A 14,316-nucleotide genomic window follows, 5' to 3' on the forward strand; every position below is an offset into this window, starting at 1 on the left:
GCTGCTCTGTGTTAACCACTGGTCCTCATCAGCACTGAGCCTCATGCTGCAAGCAATGCAGGAACTAACTGAAGGTCTTCAGTGAGTCTGAGCGACACACAGTCACATACAAGTACAACAGTCACAGTATATTGTAGATGGTTTAGAAGAATATAAACATCAAGCAACAAATGTGAGAAAGCAGGAGAAGCTGAATTGAAGCACATATTTTATACTTCAGTATTAATGGCAGTGATGGATGACTGAGTTAATCGAGAACTTGCTGATGCTTAGTAACAATACGGAGGTTGTGCAGACAAAGCCCTTGGTGAGCGTCGCCCTCACGGCGGCGTCACCCCCACGGTGAGCGTCACCCCCACGGCGGTGTCGCCCTAACGGTGTCGCCCTCACGGCGGCATCACCCCCACGGTGGGCGTCGCCCTCACGGCGGTGTCGCCCTAACGGCGTCGCCCACACGGTGAGCGTCGCCCTCACGGTGAGCGTCGCCCTCACGACGTCGTAGCCCTCACGGCATCGCCCTCACGGCGTCGCCCTCACGGTGAGCGTCGCCCTAACGGCATCATAGCCCTCACGGCATCGCCCTCACGGTGAGCGTCGCCCTAACGGCGTCGCCCTCACGGTGAGCGTCGCCCTAACGGCGTCGCCCACACGGTGAGCGTCGCCCTCACGGTGAGCGTCGCCCTCACGACGTCGTAGCCCTCACGGCATCGCCCTCACGGCGTCGCCCTCACGGTGAGCGTCGCCCTAACGGCATCATAGCCCTCACGGCATCGCCCTCACGGTGAGCGTCGCCCTAACGGCGTCGCCCTCACGGTGAGCGTCGCCCTAATGGCGTCGCCCTCACAGTGAGCGTCGCCCTCACGGTGAGCGTCACCCTAACGGCGTCGTAGCCCTCACGGCATCGCCCTCATGGTGAGCGTCGCCCAAACGGCGGCGTCGCCCTCACGGTGGGCGTCGCCCTCACGGTTAGCGTCGCCCTAACGGCGTCGTAGCCCTCACGGTGAGTGTCGCCCTCACGGCGGTGTCGCCCTAACGGCGTCGCCCTCACGGTGGGCGTCACCCTCACGGTGAGCGTCGCCCAAACGGCGGCGTCGCCCTCACGGCGGCGTGGGGTCACACCTGGCTCAAGGCCAGGCAGGTGAAGCAGGAACCAGCAGGGAGGAGAGTTGAAGGTCACGGAGGAGAGTTGAAGGTCAGGGAGGAGAGTTGAAGGTCAGGGAGGAGAGTTGAAGGTCACGGAGGAGAGTTGAAGGTCACGGAGGAGAGTTGAAGGTCAGGGAGGAGAGTTGAAGGTCAGGGAGGAGAGTTGAAGGTCACGGAGGAGAGTTGAAGGTCAGGGAGGAGAGTTGAAGGTCACGGAGCACCAGGGAGGCTCACTGGTCAGGACCTGAGCTGAGATGTGGAGGCGGAGTCCTGCAGGATCACAACCGTCTGAGAAGCAGGCAGATCAAATCAAAAGCTCGGATTACGGAGCGTTAAAACACCTTCCACTTTGTCTTCTCTGTGCGTCACGTATCTGTTTTATGCTTTATGTTCCCTGGAGGCAGAAAGCGGAACGTCTGGGTTCTGCAAGAAGAATCCACACAGTTAAAGAAAAGAGTTTCACATCAAACTTGTGGCAGACTGGATAGTTGGAGAAGCTCCACTTCTGCAACTTGTAGGACTGAGGATTGCGTCACGAAGACGCTCGGTGCCACCAGAGCTTCTGTTCACATGAAGGCCACATCTCTCTTTCATACAAGGCTTTTCAAACATCAGCTCAGTTCACTCTGTCTTTCAACTGTCTGTGACTGCTTTAAAGGAGAGACGCCAACAAAGCTCCGCGGGAGGATCAAAGGCTTTTATCTGTGAATGCATGAGCTTTTTCGTGGAGGTGGTGATGGTTGTCATTGAGAGGACAATGCTGCGGCCTGCAGGTCACACTGAGCACGACAAGCAGGCTGGGGCACAAGGAAACGTATTCAAATAGAAGAAATGAATAGTAAGTATTTGAAATGATCCAGTTTTTCTGCATGAATTGAATTCTCAACTTTGTCACGCCTGACAAATGAGAAATGTACCTGCTGCTTGTGAGAAGTTTTGAAAGCCCAGTCATTGGAGGAGGATTGACCCTAACTGAAAAACCCAATACAGGTAAAAAAAACATGGGATGAACTCAGAAGTGTATTTGGATGTATTTCATCTATTTATCAGTCTGAGTGGTAAAGATAGAAACCAAGGCCAGCAGTTCTCCCTCTACTTCCTCCTCATGTTCTGTCTGACACTAAAGCGTCAGGAAACTTTCTTTTCTTATTTGTTGAATTTACAAGGACCTGGATGAAACACAAAACCTCACCTGGGATGGGATTCACTTCTTTTACTCACCGATCTTCACCATGACGACGGCCAGATGTTTGGAGGGACGGGGAAGTAAAATCACATCAGAGGAGAGCGAAGAGCATCATGTCATCAAGTTTCATCAAGTTTCATGTTTCATCAAGTTTCATCAAGTTTCATGTTTCATCATGTTTCATCATGTTTCATCATGTTTCATCATGTTTCATCAAGTTTCATGTTTCATCATGTTTCATCAAGATTCAACATGTTTCATCATGTTTCATGTTTCATCATGTTTCATCAAGTTTCATCATGTTTCATCAAGTTTCATGTTTCATCATGTTTCATCGTGTTTCATCAAGTTTCATCATGTTTCATCAAGTTTCATGTTTCATCATGTTTCATCATGTTTCATGTTTCATCATGTTTCATCATGTTTCATCATGTTTCATCAAGTTTCATGTTTCATCATGTTTCATCATGTTTCATCAAGTTTCATCATGTTTCATCAAGTTTCATCATGTTTCATCATGTTTCATCAAGTTTCATGTTTCATCAAGTTTCATGTTTCATCATGTTTCATGTTTCATCATGTTTCATCATGTTTCATCATGTTTCATCAAGTTTCATGTTTCATCATGTTTCATGTTTCATCATGTTTCATCATGTTTCATCAAGTTTCATCATGTTTCATCATTTTTTATCATGTTTCATCATGTTTCATTAAGTTTCATCAAGTTTCATGTTTCATCATGTTTCATGTTTCATCATGTTTCATCATGTAGTAAATGACAGTGAATGAGTGTAAATGACAGTGAATGAGAGTAAATGATAGTGAATGACAGTGAATGACAGTGAATGAGAGTAAATGACAGTGAATGAGAGTAAATGACAGTGAATGAGAGTGAATGTCTCCAGGATAGACTTCAGCTCACTCCAATCATAAGCTTGACAAAAGGATGTTGAGGACAGATGTTGAGGACAGATGTTGAAGACAGATGTTTAGGACAGATGATGAAGACAGATGTTGAAGACAGATGATGAAGACAGATGATGAAGACAGATGATGAAGACAGATGTTGAAGACAGATGTTGAGGACCGATGTTGAAGACAGATGTTGAAGACCGATGTTGAGGACAGATGTTGAGGACAGATGTTTAGGATAGATGATGAAGACAGATGTTTAGGATAGATGTTGAGGACAGATGATGAAGACAGATGTTGAAGACATATGTTGAGGACAGATGATGAAGACAGATGTTGAGGACAGATGTTTAGGACAGATGTTGAGGACAGATGATGAAGGCAGATGTTGAGGACAGATGCTGAAGACAGATGTTCTTGACAGTCGATTCTCTGTCAGTCAGGTAAAAGTCATGTCAAGGCCATTGGAACGTAACATAAAATGATCTCTTCGCTCTGTGTCGCACCTTCAAATAATACATTGTGACCAATCTCATGACCAATACATTGTCATGAGTTTTAGGCTGTTTGTATGAAAATGTAATTGTATTTTTTTATGAAGACTTAATAATAACATCTGGTTTGTTAAGAGGCTGCAGCTCAACCATTGTGACAGGAGACAGAGATTAAAAAAAACAAACTGTGTATATTAGTGCTGTCAAAAATAACACGTCAGTTTAGTTAATTGATATGAAACGTTTTATTCGTGAAAATAATTTAACTTAATTAGTGTACTTTTGTTTACTTTGGGTTTATTTTTAACTGACCGGAGCAGCAGGTCAGGATGAAGCAGTGTGACTCCAGAGCAGCAAAACACCCAGTGGAATCATATGAAGGCAGAAAGTTTCACTTTAAAAGTTCCCTGACCGCTCATTGAGAAAGTCAAAGCCATTAGCTTTACTTTGAAAAGCCGAAGTTAACGACCACAGAAGTAATTCTGCAGTAAAACAGCAGGTTGCCAGGTTGGCTGACCGGGAGCCTCCAGACTGCTGAACCTGGGGGAAATGTTCATTTATACTCTTTCTCTGGCTCTCCTGTATAGCGTGTGTGTGTGTGTGTGTGTGTGTGTGTGTGTGTGTGTGTGTGTGTGTGTGTGTGTGTGTGTGTGTGTGTGTGTGTGTGTGTGTGTGTGTGTGTGTGTGTGTGTGACAGGATAGTGTTTTGAGAAACAGTAGGTCGTCAGATGAAGTTGCCTTCACACACTCTGCCAGACTAAAGCAACATTTAAAGCCATTCTGTACTGAATTGACTTCCATGCCTGTGCAGGTTGTCCGCTGTGCTTCAACTGAAGGATGGCCGCCTGAAGATTTATGTGAAGGACGTCCTCAAAACATTTGAAATCAGGATCAATAGGAACATGAGTGATATTATAACTGCACTCATTTGATATAAAACCTGCAGCCTGAAGCAGGAATCCAGATGTAACCTCAGAGTCACACTTCAGCCCAAATCACACCTTGATCATCATTTTGTAAAGTGGAAAGTTTCAGAAGAACAGATGCCGGATACAATCACATGGACACAGTAAAGTTTGACAATGTGAAGCGGAGGCGACGCCACATGTCTTTCTGTCTGCCAGACTGAAGAGTGGAACACTTGGTTGTTACGCCTCCTGCTTATCTCATTCAGATGGTTTATTCAAAGAGAGAACAGCAGTGATTGGACCTCCGGCAGCATGTGACCTGCGGTTGACTCATTACCTGGAAGAGGCTCCTCCACACTGGGGTTGACCGTGAAGGTGAGGCCGGTCCTGCTCCTGGACACACTCCACCACCTCCGCCTTCTTTCTTCCATTGCTGGATGATTTCTGTCATTTCTTCACACCATGGCTCCAACACGACGGGCAGTGCAAAACCTATTTTGGATCCTCACAGGTAGGTTTGATATATTTCTTTGTGAAGAAAGCAGTGCCACTCCTTTATGGTATAATCAGCAGTTAATCATCAACCCAGTTCCGTGTTGAACTGGAAGGCCGAAGTGGAACTGAAGAAGAAGACCAGTAGATTTGGACACTTTCTCAACATGCATGCAAAGAAATATGACGTTTCTTTTCATCTTGACCTTCAGCACCACGCTACGACAGAAGTAAGGATAATCAGTCCCCACCGAGCCCTACATTTCTCTCTGTTCTCTCCGTTCCAGTGCTTCCCTGCTGCAGCAGCTTGCAGGTTTCTATTCCACAGAAGAACTATGAGATCGCAAGAGGAGGCGAAGTGACTTTGACCTGCTCCTTCAGCCCAGCCAGACCACAAATGGACGTTTATGTGATCAAATGGGAAGCTTCCGCCGACAATGTTGGAGAACCTCTGGTGAGAAGTTCCTCTGTGCAAAACACTGATGGAGGATCAAGATGACGCTTTCAGAACTCCTCAAGCACTTCTTCTCTCCCAGGAAGGGAATTGGGGAAAGGGAGTTTGGCTGGTCACCAGATAAGAAGATATATAAGAATATATATATATACACTGTTAAACGAAGAAACTGCAACACGTATATGACGACATTTAAAAACTTACCAGAGGATTTAAACTTCTGTTTAGAAAAGGTTTTGCTTGAGAAAAAAAAGAGCCTATTTTCTTCTATTCTCACTAATTATGTGATATTTTCATAAAGTAATTTAAAACACATTCAGATGAGTTCCTGCTCAGAGACATGAAACTTCCCCTTGTGACATGTTGAGGAAACCGAGAGCACAACACCAAGTTCCTGTACAAAAACAGAAGTTTATGAAAATACTAATATTACAGATGAAGACAAGCAATAATTAGAATAATTGATCATTGAAGTAACTAACGTTTGTGTTTAGCAGCGGACGTCTGTCACATTCCCATCACGGTTGGTTCTTCTGAGTTGTTCAGTGTGTTTGCTGATTGTGACACAGTCTCCTTCATTTAATGGTCGTGACCTTCGACCTCTGGAAGATGAATGGGTGAATGAGTCAGGACCGCCTCGTGTCCATATCGCAGTGCAGCAGAAGGCGGGTGACTCATGGACAGAACTATGTTTTTACACAATGGGATTATACATTTCCAACAGAAACTCTTAATCCAAGTTGAATTGCACAACAAACAACTATTCACAAAGAAAGATTGACGTAAATGAAGCATCGTCTATTCATTTAGAAACTATGACCCACAACATGATGGCAATTTGTGTTTTCTAGCATGAAACTTGTCTCAGCCTTCTTCTGTCGCAATCCTTCGTATGGATTCAATGGAGCAGATCTTTGTGTTCCAGAAAACTGTGGCCACTGAATTCGTCAGCAAGGTCCCTGACATCGCGCCGCCGTACGAAGGTAGGGCTACGATGAGGACTGACATATCCCAGAAAGTCAGCAGGCTCACCTTGACCAAGGTGACGCTGCAGGACAGCCGCAGTTACCACTGCAGCGTCTTGATCCCAAACGACGACGAGGGAACCACCGTGGCCACGACGTCACTTTTGGTCCTCGGTGAGGATTTGACTTCATTTTCCATCTTTTCTGACTGACAAATGTCAAAAATGTCCTTCAGTCACGATGCCTTGTTCTTCAACCTGCTGTTTCCCAGTGGCTCCCTCTCCACCCATCTGCGGTATCCAGGGAACGGCGGAGTACTTTCAGGACGTCACGCTGACCTGCAGGTCTGAGGAGGGATCCCCAGAACCCTCCTATGACTGGAAGAGCTACAGCGTGGAAAACGCCCCCAGACCCTTTCCACCCAAAACGGTTCAAAGTACGTACTGAAATTCTCCACACTTTACTTTGAGGTGCAGGAGCGCCAAGCCGCCAGACACTGAGTTGTGGTGGTTGTTTTGCAGAGGACGGAGCTCTGTCGCTCTTCAACATCACCAGACAGACGTCTGGAGTCTTCACCTGCACGTCCACCAATCGAATCGCTTCTGCCCAATGCAACTTCACCTTAGCCGTGATGCCTCGTGAGTCCAACATGATTTCATTTCCTCGTCCGTTCAAAAAGAAGAGCCAGAGGTCTGTTTCATTCAATCTGTCTTCCTCGCGACCAGCAGCTGGTTTCATTCGTTCATAACTGGGTCAGAATGGTGGCAGACCACATGGCTGGTTGTGATCTGCTTTTTAAAACTCTTACAAATTGGGTTTTGGGGCTCAACCTAAATAGAAGGCCACATTATCTGGTGGGTATTTTCATTTAGACACAAACACTGCACAGAGAAGTTTGAAAAACGTATGAAGAGAGGAAAAGTCCCGGTCAGGAAGTGGCTGCATTTAATTTAGCTCCCAGCAGAACTCACCTTGAAACCAACCGTCAGTCGATGAGTCACTGAAACTGCACGGCTCCATTGTACTGCTTTATGGCCATTTATAGTATTATATGGGAAGCACACCACATGGCGGATCTCAGTTTCACCTCACAGCAACAATCCTCCTGGTTTCATTCCAGGCTTGTCTTCCTGTGCTGAGTCAGCGTGTTGTCTCTGGACCTTATCCTGCAACTCCAGTTTCCAATTGACGACTTTAAAACAGTCTGTAGGTCAACTGATTAAACACGAGGCTGTTTGGGTTTTCTTTTTGTAAACTGGATGAATAGAGTTTGACACATTATCCTCACTGATAATGAATCTGTCCAAATGGGCTGTGATTTTTCACACCTGACGTCTCCTCTGCTTTGTCCCCAGCCACCAATAACACCATGGCCACTATCGGTATAGTTGCAGGAGTAATCGCTGGCGTCCTGCTCCTGGCGATTCTCGGCTACTGTTTTTATCGGAAAAAGAGCCAAAAGAAGGCCCCTAAAGAAAGGTACGTACGTCGACCATGATGGCACTGCAAAAAGCCTTCAAATGAAATTCATGCGGGGTTTTTTTTGTTTGTTTTTGGCGGGAATCCAGTAATACATCACTCATAAAGCTCCAGTTGGCCTGATTCATACAGTTTTACACCTCGAGCCACATCGTGTTGAGGCTTTACTCATTTATGACTTTGTAACGTCCCTGTTTATGTTTTAGGTCCGGCGCTGAGATGGAGTTTCATGACACACATGTCGCTGAAGGTGGAGAGCCGTACACGGATAACCAGTCAGCCAGCGACATGAAGCAGCCCAAGACCTACAGTGACAAGGACATTGTTCCTCAGAAAAAACCCATTGTAGGAGGGAAGCTGGACAAGAATTACCACAGTGACGGTAGTGATGATGAAAGTGGTGATGGTAATACCGAGGCTCAACCCTACAAGGACGATCAGCCAGATCAGTATCGTGGCAGTCGGGATCGTCTGGACGATCAGCGGGATCAGTATCGTGGCAGTCGGGATCGTCTGGACGATCAGCGGGATCAGTATCGTGGCAGTCGGGATCGTCTGGACGATCAGCGGGATCAGTATCGTGGCAGTCGGGATCGTCTGGACGACCATCGCGAACCACATAGTGGAAGTGGTGATCGCCTTGGAGGCAGCCGGGATCGCCTTGACGAGAGTCGTGACCGTTACGACAGGGGTCCTGATCGACACGACCATCACTTTCATAGCAGTCGAGATGATTACAGTGATCGTGGCGGTGGCGGTGGTCACAGTTCCAGCAGCCATGGCCATTCATATGATTACGATTAGACACGTGTTACTGAATACGCGATTTCAATCAGAAAAAATCTGCTTTTTCCTGACTTCTTTTTCAACTGTAAAACTCAGTCCGACTGCAGGTTCAGACATTATTGATTTGAGAGCTGAACTGAGGCAAGACTGGACTCAATATGCATTAATAATATGCATTAATTCTTTACTTCTAATATTCACTTCATCCTTGTTCATTGCTTCTGTACATGACATTTAATAAATTCACTCTAGATTTGGATGTAAATACTCTAGTTCAGTGCTCAGTTATACTTTACTGGTCCTGGCTTCATGCCTCATCTCCTGTTTTCCTGCATTGCTTGTTTCATTCCAACATAAAGCAGCAGGTCACTTTACTTGCTACTGATTGCTCCACTAATCTATCCATTTTTAAACATGTGTGTTACCTAAATTACCTTGTACTTTATATGAATGATTTCTCAAACAAATCTGTCCTGAATGTATTTTTCTTGCATGGTTTTAACTTGTTTTCCAATATTTTACTAATAAATACATTTTGGATAAAAAGCATTGACAGATTTTTTTTTTTTTTTTTTTTTTGAAAAACCATTTTTTGATTAAAGTTAACAATACAAGCTAATTTCTTTCTTGATAAACAATTCAGTAAAGATCGGATCTGCACTTTGGAAAAAGGAGGATGTTTGAGCTGATTGTATTTTATTTGATCCTGAAAACGTCCTCCGTCCCAGAATCACATGCAAAACTTCTATTCTGCATCGTAATTGATGTTGTCCTGCAGCAGTACAGAAATGTGACATATTTGAATTGCAGTAGCGTGCAGTGGTGTTTCAGTCAGGACCAACAGTAACAAATACACCCACCGTCATGCATGTGTACTTTGTCTGTGTGCACGATTGTATAGGAAACACCACTTTACTATCAAAAAACTGCACCAAATGCCAACAGCAGCACCAATCTCATCCAGAGAAAGTTAAAAAAAAAAAAAAAAACTAGCATCACCATGACTTGTAGATTAAATCCTCCTGCTGTAAAATGCTGACGAAGCCTTTGTTGGTCTGAGTTCAGCTCATCATTTCTGCTGTCAGTCTTCTTCTTCTACTCACAGTTGAAAAAGGTCCTGGAGCAGGTCGATATCGTATCATGATCTTGCTGTAAATCAGCCTCCATCACTCCAGAGGAGCAGATAATAACAGTCATCACCACCTGCCCATGAGCCCATGAGCCAATCAGTCAAGCTCATTTCAATGAGCACACCCAGACTAGCACTAGAAACTCTGCTGGTCCTAAAGCGTTCTGTCAATAACACATCAAACTCTGATTGGCTGATGATCCTGTCACTCTACATTTTAACCCAAGCTTCCATCAGAGGGGAGCAATGAAGTTACTGCCCCCCCCCCCCCCCCCCCAGCAGAGGAAAAGAGCTGTGATATGTTTAGACCAGCAGTGGTACCCCAACCCCCACACCACGGCCCGGTCCTACCCGGTCCTACCCGGCCCTACCAGGTCCTACCGGTCTGTGGGTCGTTTGGTACCGGGCTGCACAGACAGAATAAATAACTTACATTATTTCCGTTTTATTTATTATCCGATTCTGAACAATCTTTTATTTTGAAAAATGACCGAATTCCCTCCGTTACATCGTCGATGACTCACGCTTGTCTCGGTCACGTGACACATTAACTGATATTAAACCCACAAGCAGCAAAATGAGTAAAAACCAGTGGTGTTTGTAAAGTTTCTTTGCTCAGGGGAGAAGGTCCAGTGAGGAGACAGAAGAAGAACGTTAAAGTAAGTAGAAAGACGTACAAGTACACAGTGGATTCAAGTTTATTATTATATTTACAAAATACCACAGTTTTTGTTGGTGTTGTAGCGCAGGAACGGAGGTGGTGTCGGAGGTGGCGTGTCAAAAGACGGTGCCAACGTCGGCAGTTTTATTGACATTAATCACAAGTAATAATGAACAGGAACGGAACGTGACTGTCATGACCTCCACCTCTGGCTCTGCCTAGTGGCAGCATTTTTCCCTTCCCCCTCCCTCCTTTCCTTTTTCCTAGGTGGGCGTGTGCTGCATGCTGTGTGAGGTGTGGACAAGTGCAGTGCAGTGCTGATTTCCTGAGTGCACTCACCTGCGGCAGGGTGTGGCTTCACTCAACATGCACCTCTCTCTATAAAGCTGGCAGCAGATGAAGACTCGGTGTCGGACCGTAAACCGACCTACCGTTAGTTGAACTCTGTTCTGCCTGACTTCGTCTCAGTCTGTGTTTTCCCTGCGTTAAACTTTGTCTCTCCTCGGCTGCAGCTCTTGACCCACCCTGCTACACCGAGCTCCTGCATGAGACTCAGCTCGTTGCCCCGTTCCTACACCTTCAGCACAACAAGACTCCCGGACAACCATCCTCCTGGCTGCAGCCCACGCCACCTCCATGGGTCTCCAGCGTCGACCACGCCATTCATCCCGCTCCGCTTCGTACCAGGCTGTGTGCTCCCTTAGTCTCCCGCTGGGTCCTGATGGTTTGGTTGGGGTGTTTTCGTAGTCTGTGTAGTGGTTCTATATTGTTTATTCTGGAGTACTGTTTGGTTGGGCTTAAGTTTGTAGTTTCTAGGTTTAGTCCGTACGTCTGTAATTCTGGCTCTTGGAGTTCTGCTTGCTTGTGTTTTTGGTTTGTGTTCATTGTCACCTCATTTATTAAAGTACTCTGAGAGTATCCCTGTTTGCCGTGTCTCTGTCCGCAACTGAGTCTCTGAGTGTGATCCGTGACAGTGACTCCTCACTCTGCGGTTGCTAACTAAGCTAAAAACACGTCGGTTGTAAGGGCAATCGGGGTGACGGGTGGACCAACATAGCGGCCTGGCATAATACAGTCTTAGTGTCGCCGAATGCCGTGACTCTCTCGTCGGTCCAGTCGATGTCTTGGTTGGGGGTCTTAGCCTTAAGGGTGTCGTACAGCGAGTGCATAATGTGAGCTGCCCGGAGGATGAATCGGTGGTAGAACGTGACCATGCCAAGGAACTCCCGGAGTCCCTGAGCCAAGCGTGGGTGGGGAAAGGTGGACACAGCCTACACCTTCGATGGTCGGGGGATGGCCCCATCACTACCGATAAGATGCCCCAGGAACTGGATGGACTTTGCTCCAAAAACACATTTCGCCAGGTTAATAATCAGGCTCGTCAAGCCTTGTGAAGAGGGCCCGGAGGTGTGTCAGGTGCTCTTCCTCAGACGAACTGGCAACAAGGACGTCGTCCAGGTAGACAAACAGGAAAGGCATGTCCCTGAGTGCCGAGTCCATCAGTCGTTGGAAGGACTGAGCTGCGTTTTTCAGACCAAATGGCATCCTGAGGAACTCAAATAGTCCGAAAGGAGTCACCGCCGCTGTTTTTTGGAATGTCTGCAGGGTGCACCAGAACCTGGTGGTAACCACGCACCAGGTCGACCTTTGAAAACAGGCGCTTCCCCGCCAAATGCGCTGAAAAGTCCTGAATGTGAGGGACCGGGTATCGGCCCGGCGTGGTGGCATCATTAAGGCACCGGGAGTCGCCACACGGACGCCAGCTGCCGTCCGGCTTCGGAACCATGTGGAGTGGCGAGGCCCATGGGCTGTCGGAATGACGCATGATACCGAGGTGCTCCATGTTTTCAAACTCGGAATTAGCCGTCACCAGTTTCTCCGGGTTGAGCTGTCGAGCCCGAGCATGGACGGGCGGACCTGAAGTGTCAATATGATGCTCAACACATGTTTAGCCGTGATGGCCGAGAAGGTGGGCGGGGTCAGACAGGGAAACTCTCAGAGAAGCTGTTGGAACTTGTCACCTTCAGAGAGCTGGAGAGACCATTATAAGCCCCCTCGTCATGGACGCACGCAAAGCAGGAGAAGGTCAGGGCATCGACCAAACAACCATTCTTGACATCCCCCAACAGTCCGTGGGCACACAAAAAATCAGCGTGGAGGAGGAGAAAGGTGATATCGGCCGTGACAAAGTCCCAGGAAAACTGCTGCCCCCCGAAACATACAGCCACAGTCCTTGTGCCGTATGTCCGGATGGGGGTGCCGTTGGCGGATGTTAAGGGCGGTCCGTGTGACCCTCCAGTGGCGTCCTCCACCGTAGCTGGCAGGACGCTTCTCTGGGCAACGGTGTCACAGAGGAATTTCCGCCGAGAGAAGGTGTCCTCGATGAACAGCAGCCGGCCTTTAGCACCTGCACTCATGGCCACTACTGAGCGCAGGCCTTGGCGTTTCCCGTCTTGTTGAAGGTGCTCGACGGGGCCGGCACCTTTTGGCTTTAGCACCAAAACGAGCGTGGAAGTAACACAAACCCGGGCTGGCAGGGCTGTCGGTGGCAGTGTGTCCTCTGCCAGTGGAAACGCTGGCTCGTGTGGGTGTATGGCTGCACGTCGGGGCCAAACACTGTGTGGCCAGGAAGAACCGGTCTGCTTCCTCCGCTAGAACGCGTGGCTCAGTAATGGACGTATTGGCGAGTGCTGTCTGGACGTGCCGTGGCATGTGACGTAAAAACAGTTCTATGAAGAGGAAATTGGGCTTCTCAAGTACCCAATAGGGTCAACATCATCTCCATTGGTTCAGCGGGTTTGCTGTCTCCTAAACCCTGGATAGCAAGGAGACGTCGAGCTCGCTCAGACCACGACAGTTCAAAATTCTTGAGCCCGGCGTATTCATTCTGGGCCGGAGGAATTGTGATGAAACTCACTGCTCTGGCGGCAGTGGAGCTCCCCAGTGCAGACACCACGTGGTAATAGAGCGTAGCATCGTCCGTAATGCCACGGAGGGCGAACTGAGCCTCTGCTAGCGCACGGATGTCTCCCAAAACTCCGGCAATCTCAGAATGGCCGCACTTGCCATGTTGTTTCGCTTGGTTTGTAGTTCAGTCTCGGAAACTTCAATGGGACTGACGTCGGGGTCACCAATGTAGCGCGCAGGAACGGAGGTGGTGTCGGAGGTGGCGTGTCAAAAGACGGTGCCAACGTCGGCAGTTTTATTGACATTAATCACAAGTAATAATGAACAGGAACGGAACGTGACTCCTCACTCTGCGGTTGCTAACTAAGCTAAAAACACCAGTATAAACAGTCCCACCGGAACCAATCTACCTAACTTGGGTTCCGCAGGTGAATTATGTAAAACTCACTACAGTGGTATCATTTTATTTTGTTGTATTTGTCCGCCACACCTTAAGGGCGGTCCGTGAAAATATTGTCCGACATTAAACTGGTCCGTGGAGCAAAAGAGGTTGGGGACCGCTGGACTACAGGAAATAGGAGATTCGAGCTCCACAAAATAAAACCAGTCGTCTTCTGGATGAAGACACTTTGTAATTATTTAAAAAAGAAAAGTACTTTTTGACAGGCTGCCCTGCTGCACCGCTGTGGAACCGTCCTGCAGCCAGAGCAGAGTCCAGGTTGAGTCATGGTCATTTGGGAACTTCCTGTTTCCTCCATTGTTTGTTTCATGTAAAGTTTGGCCACCAGAGGTCACTGTAA

Source organism: Blennius ocellaris, assembly GCF_963422515.1.
Source record: "Blennius ocellaris genome assembly, chromosome: 6".
In the NCBI taxonomy this organism is placed as follows: Eukaryota; Metazoa; Chordata; class Actinopteri; order Blenniiformes; family Blenniidae; genus Blennius; species Blennius ocellaris.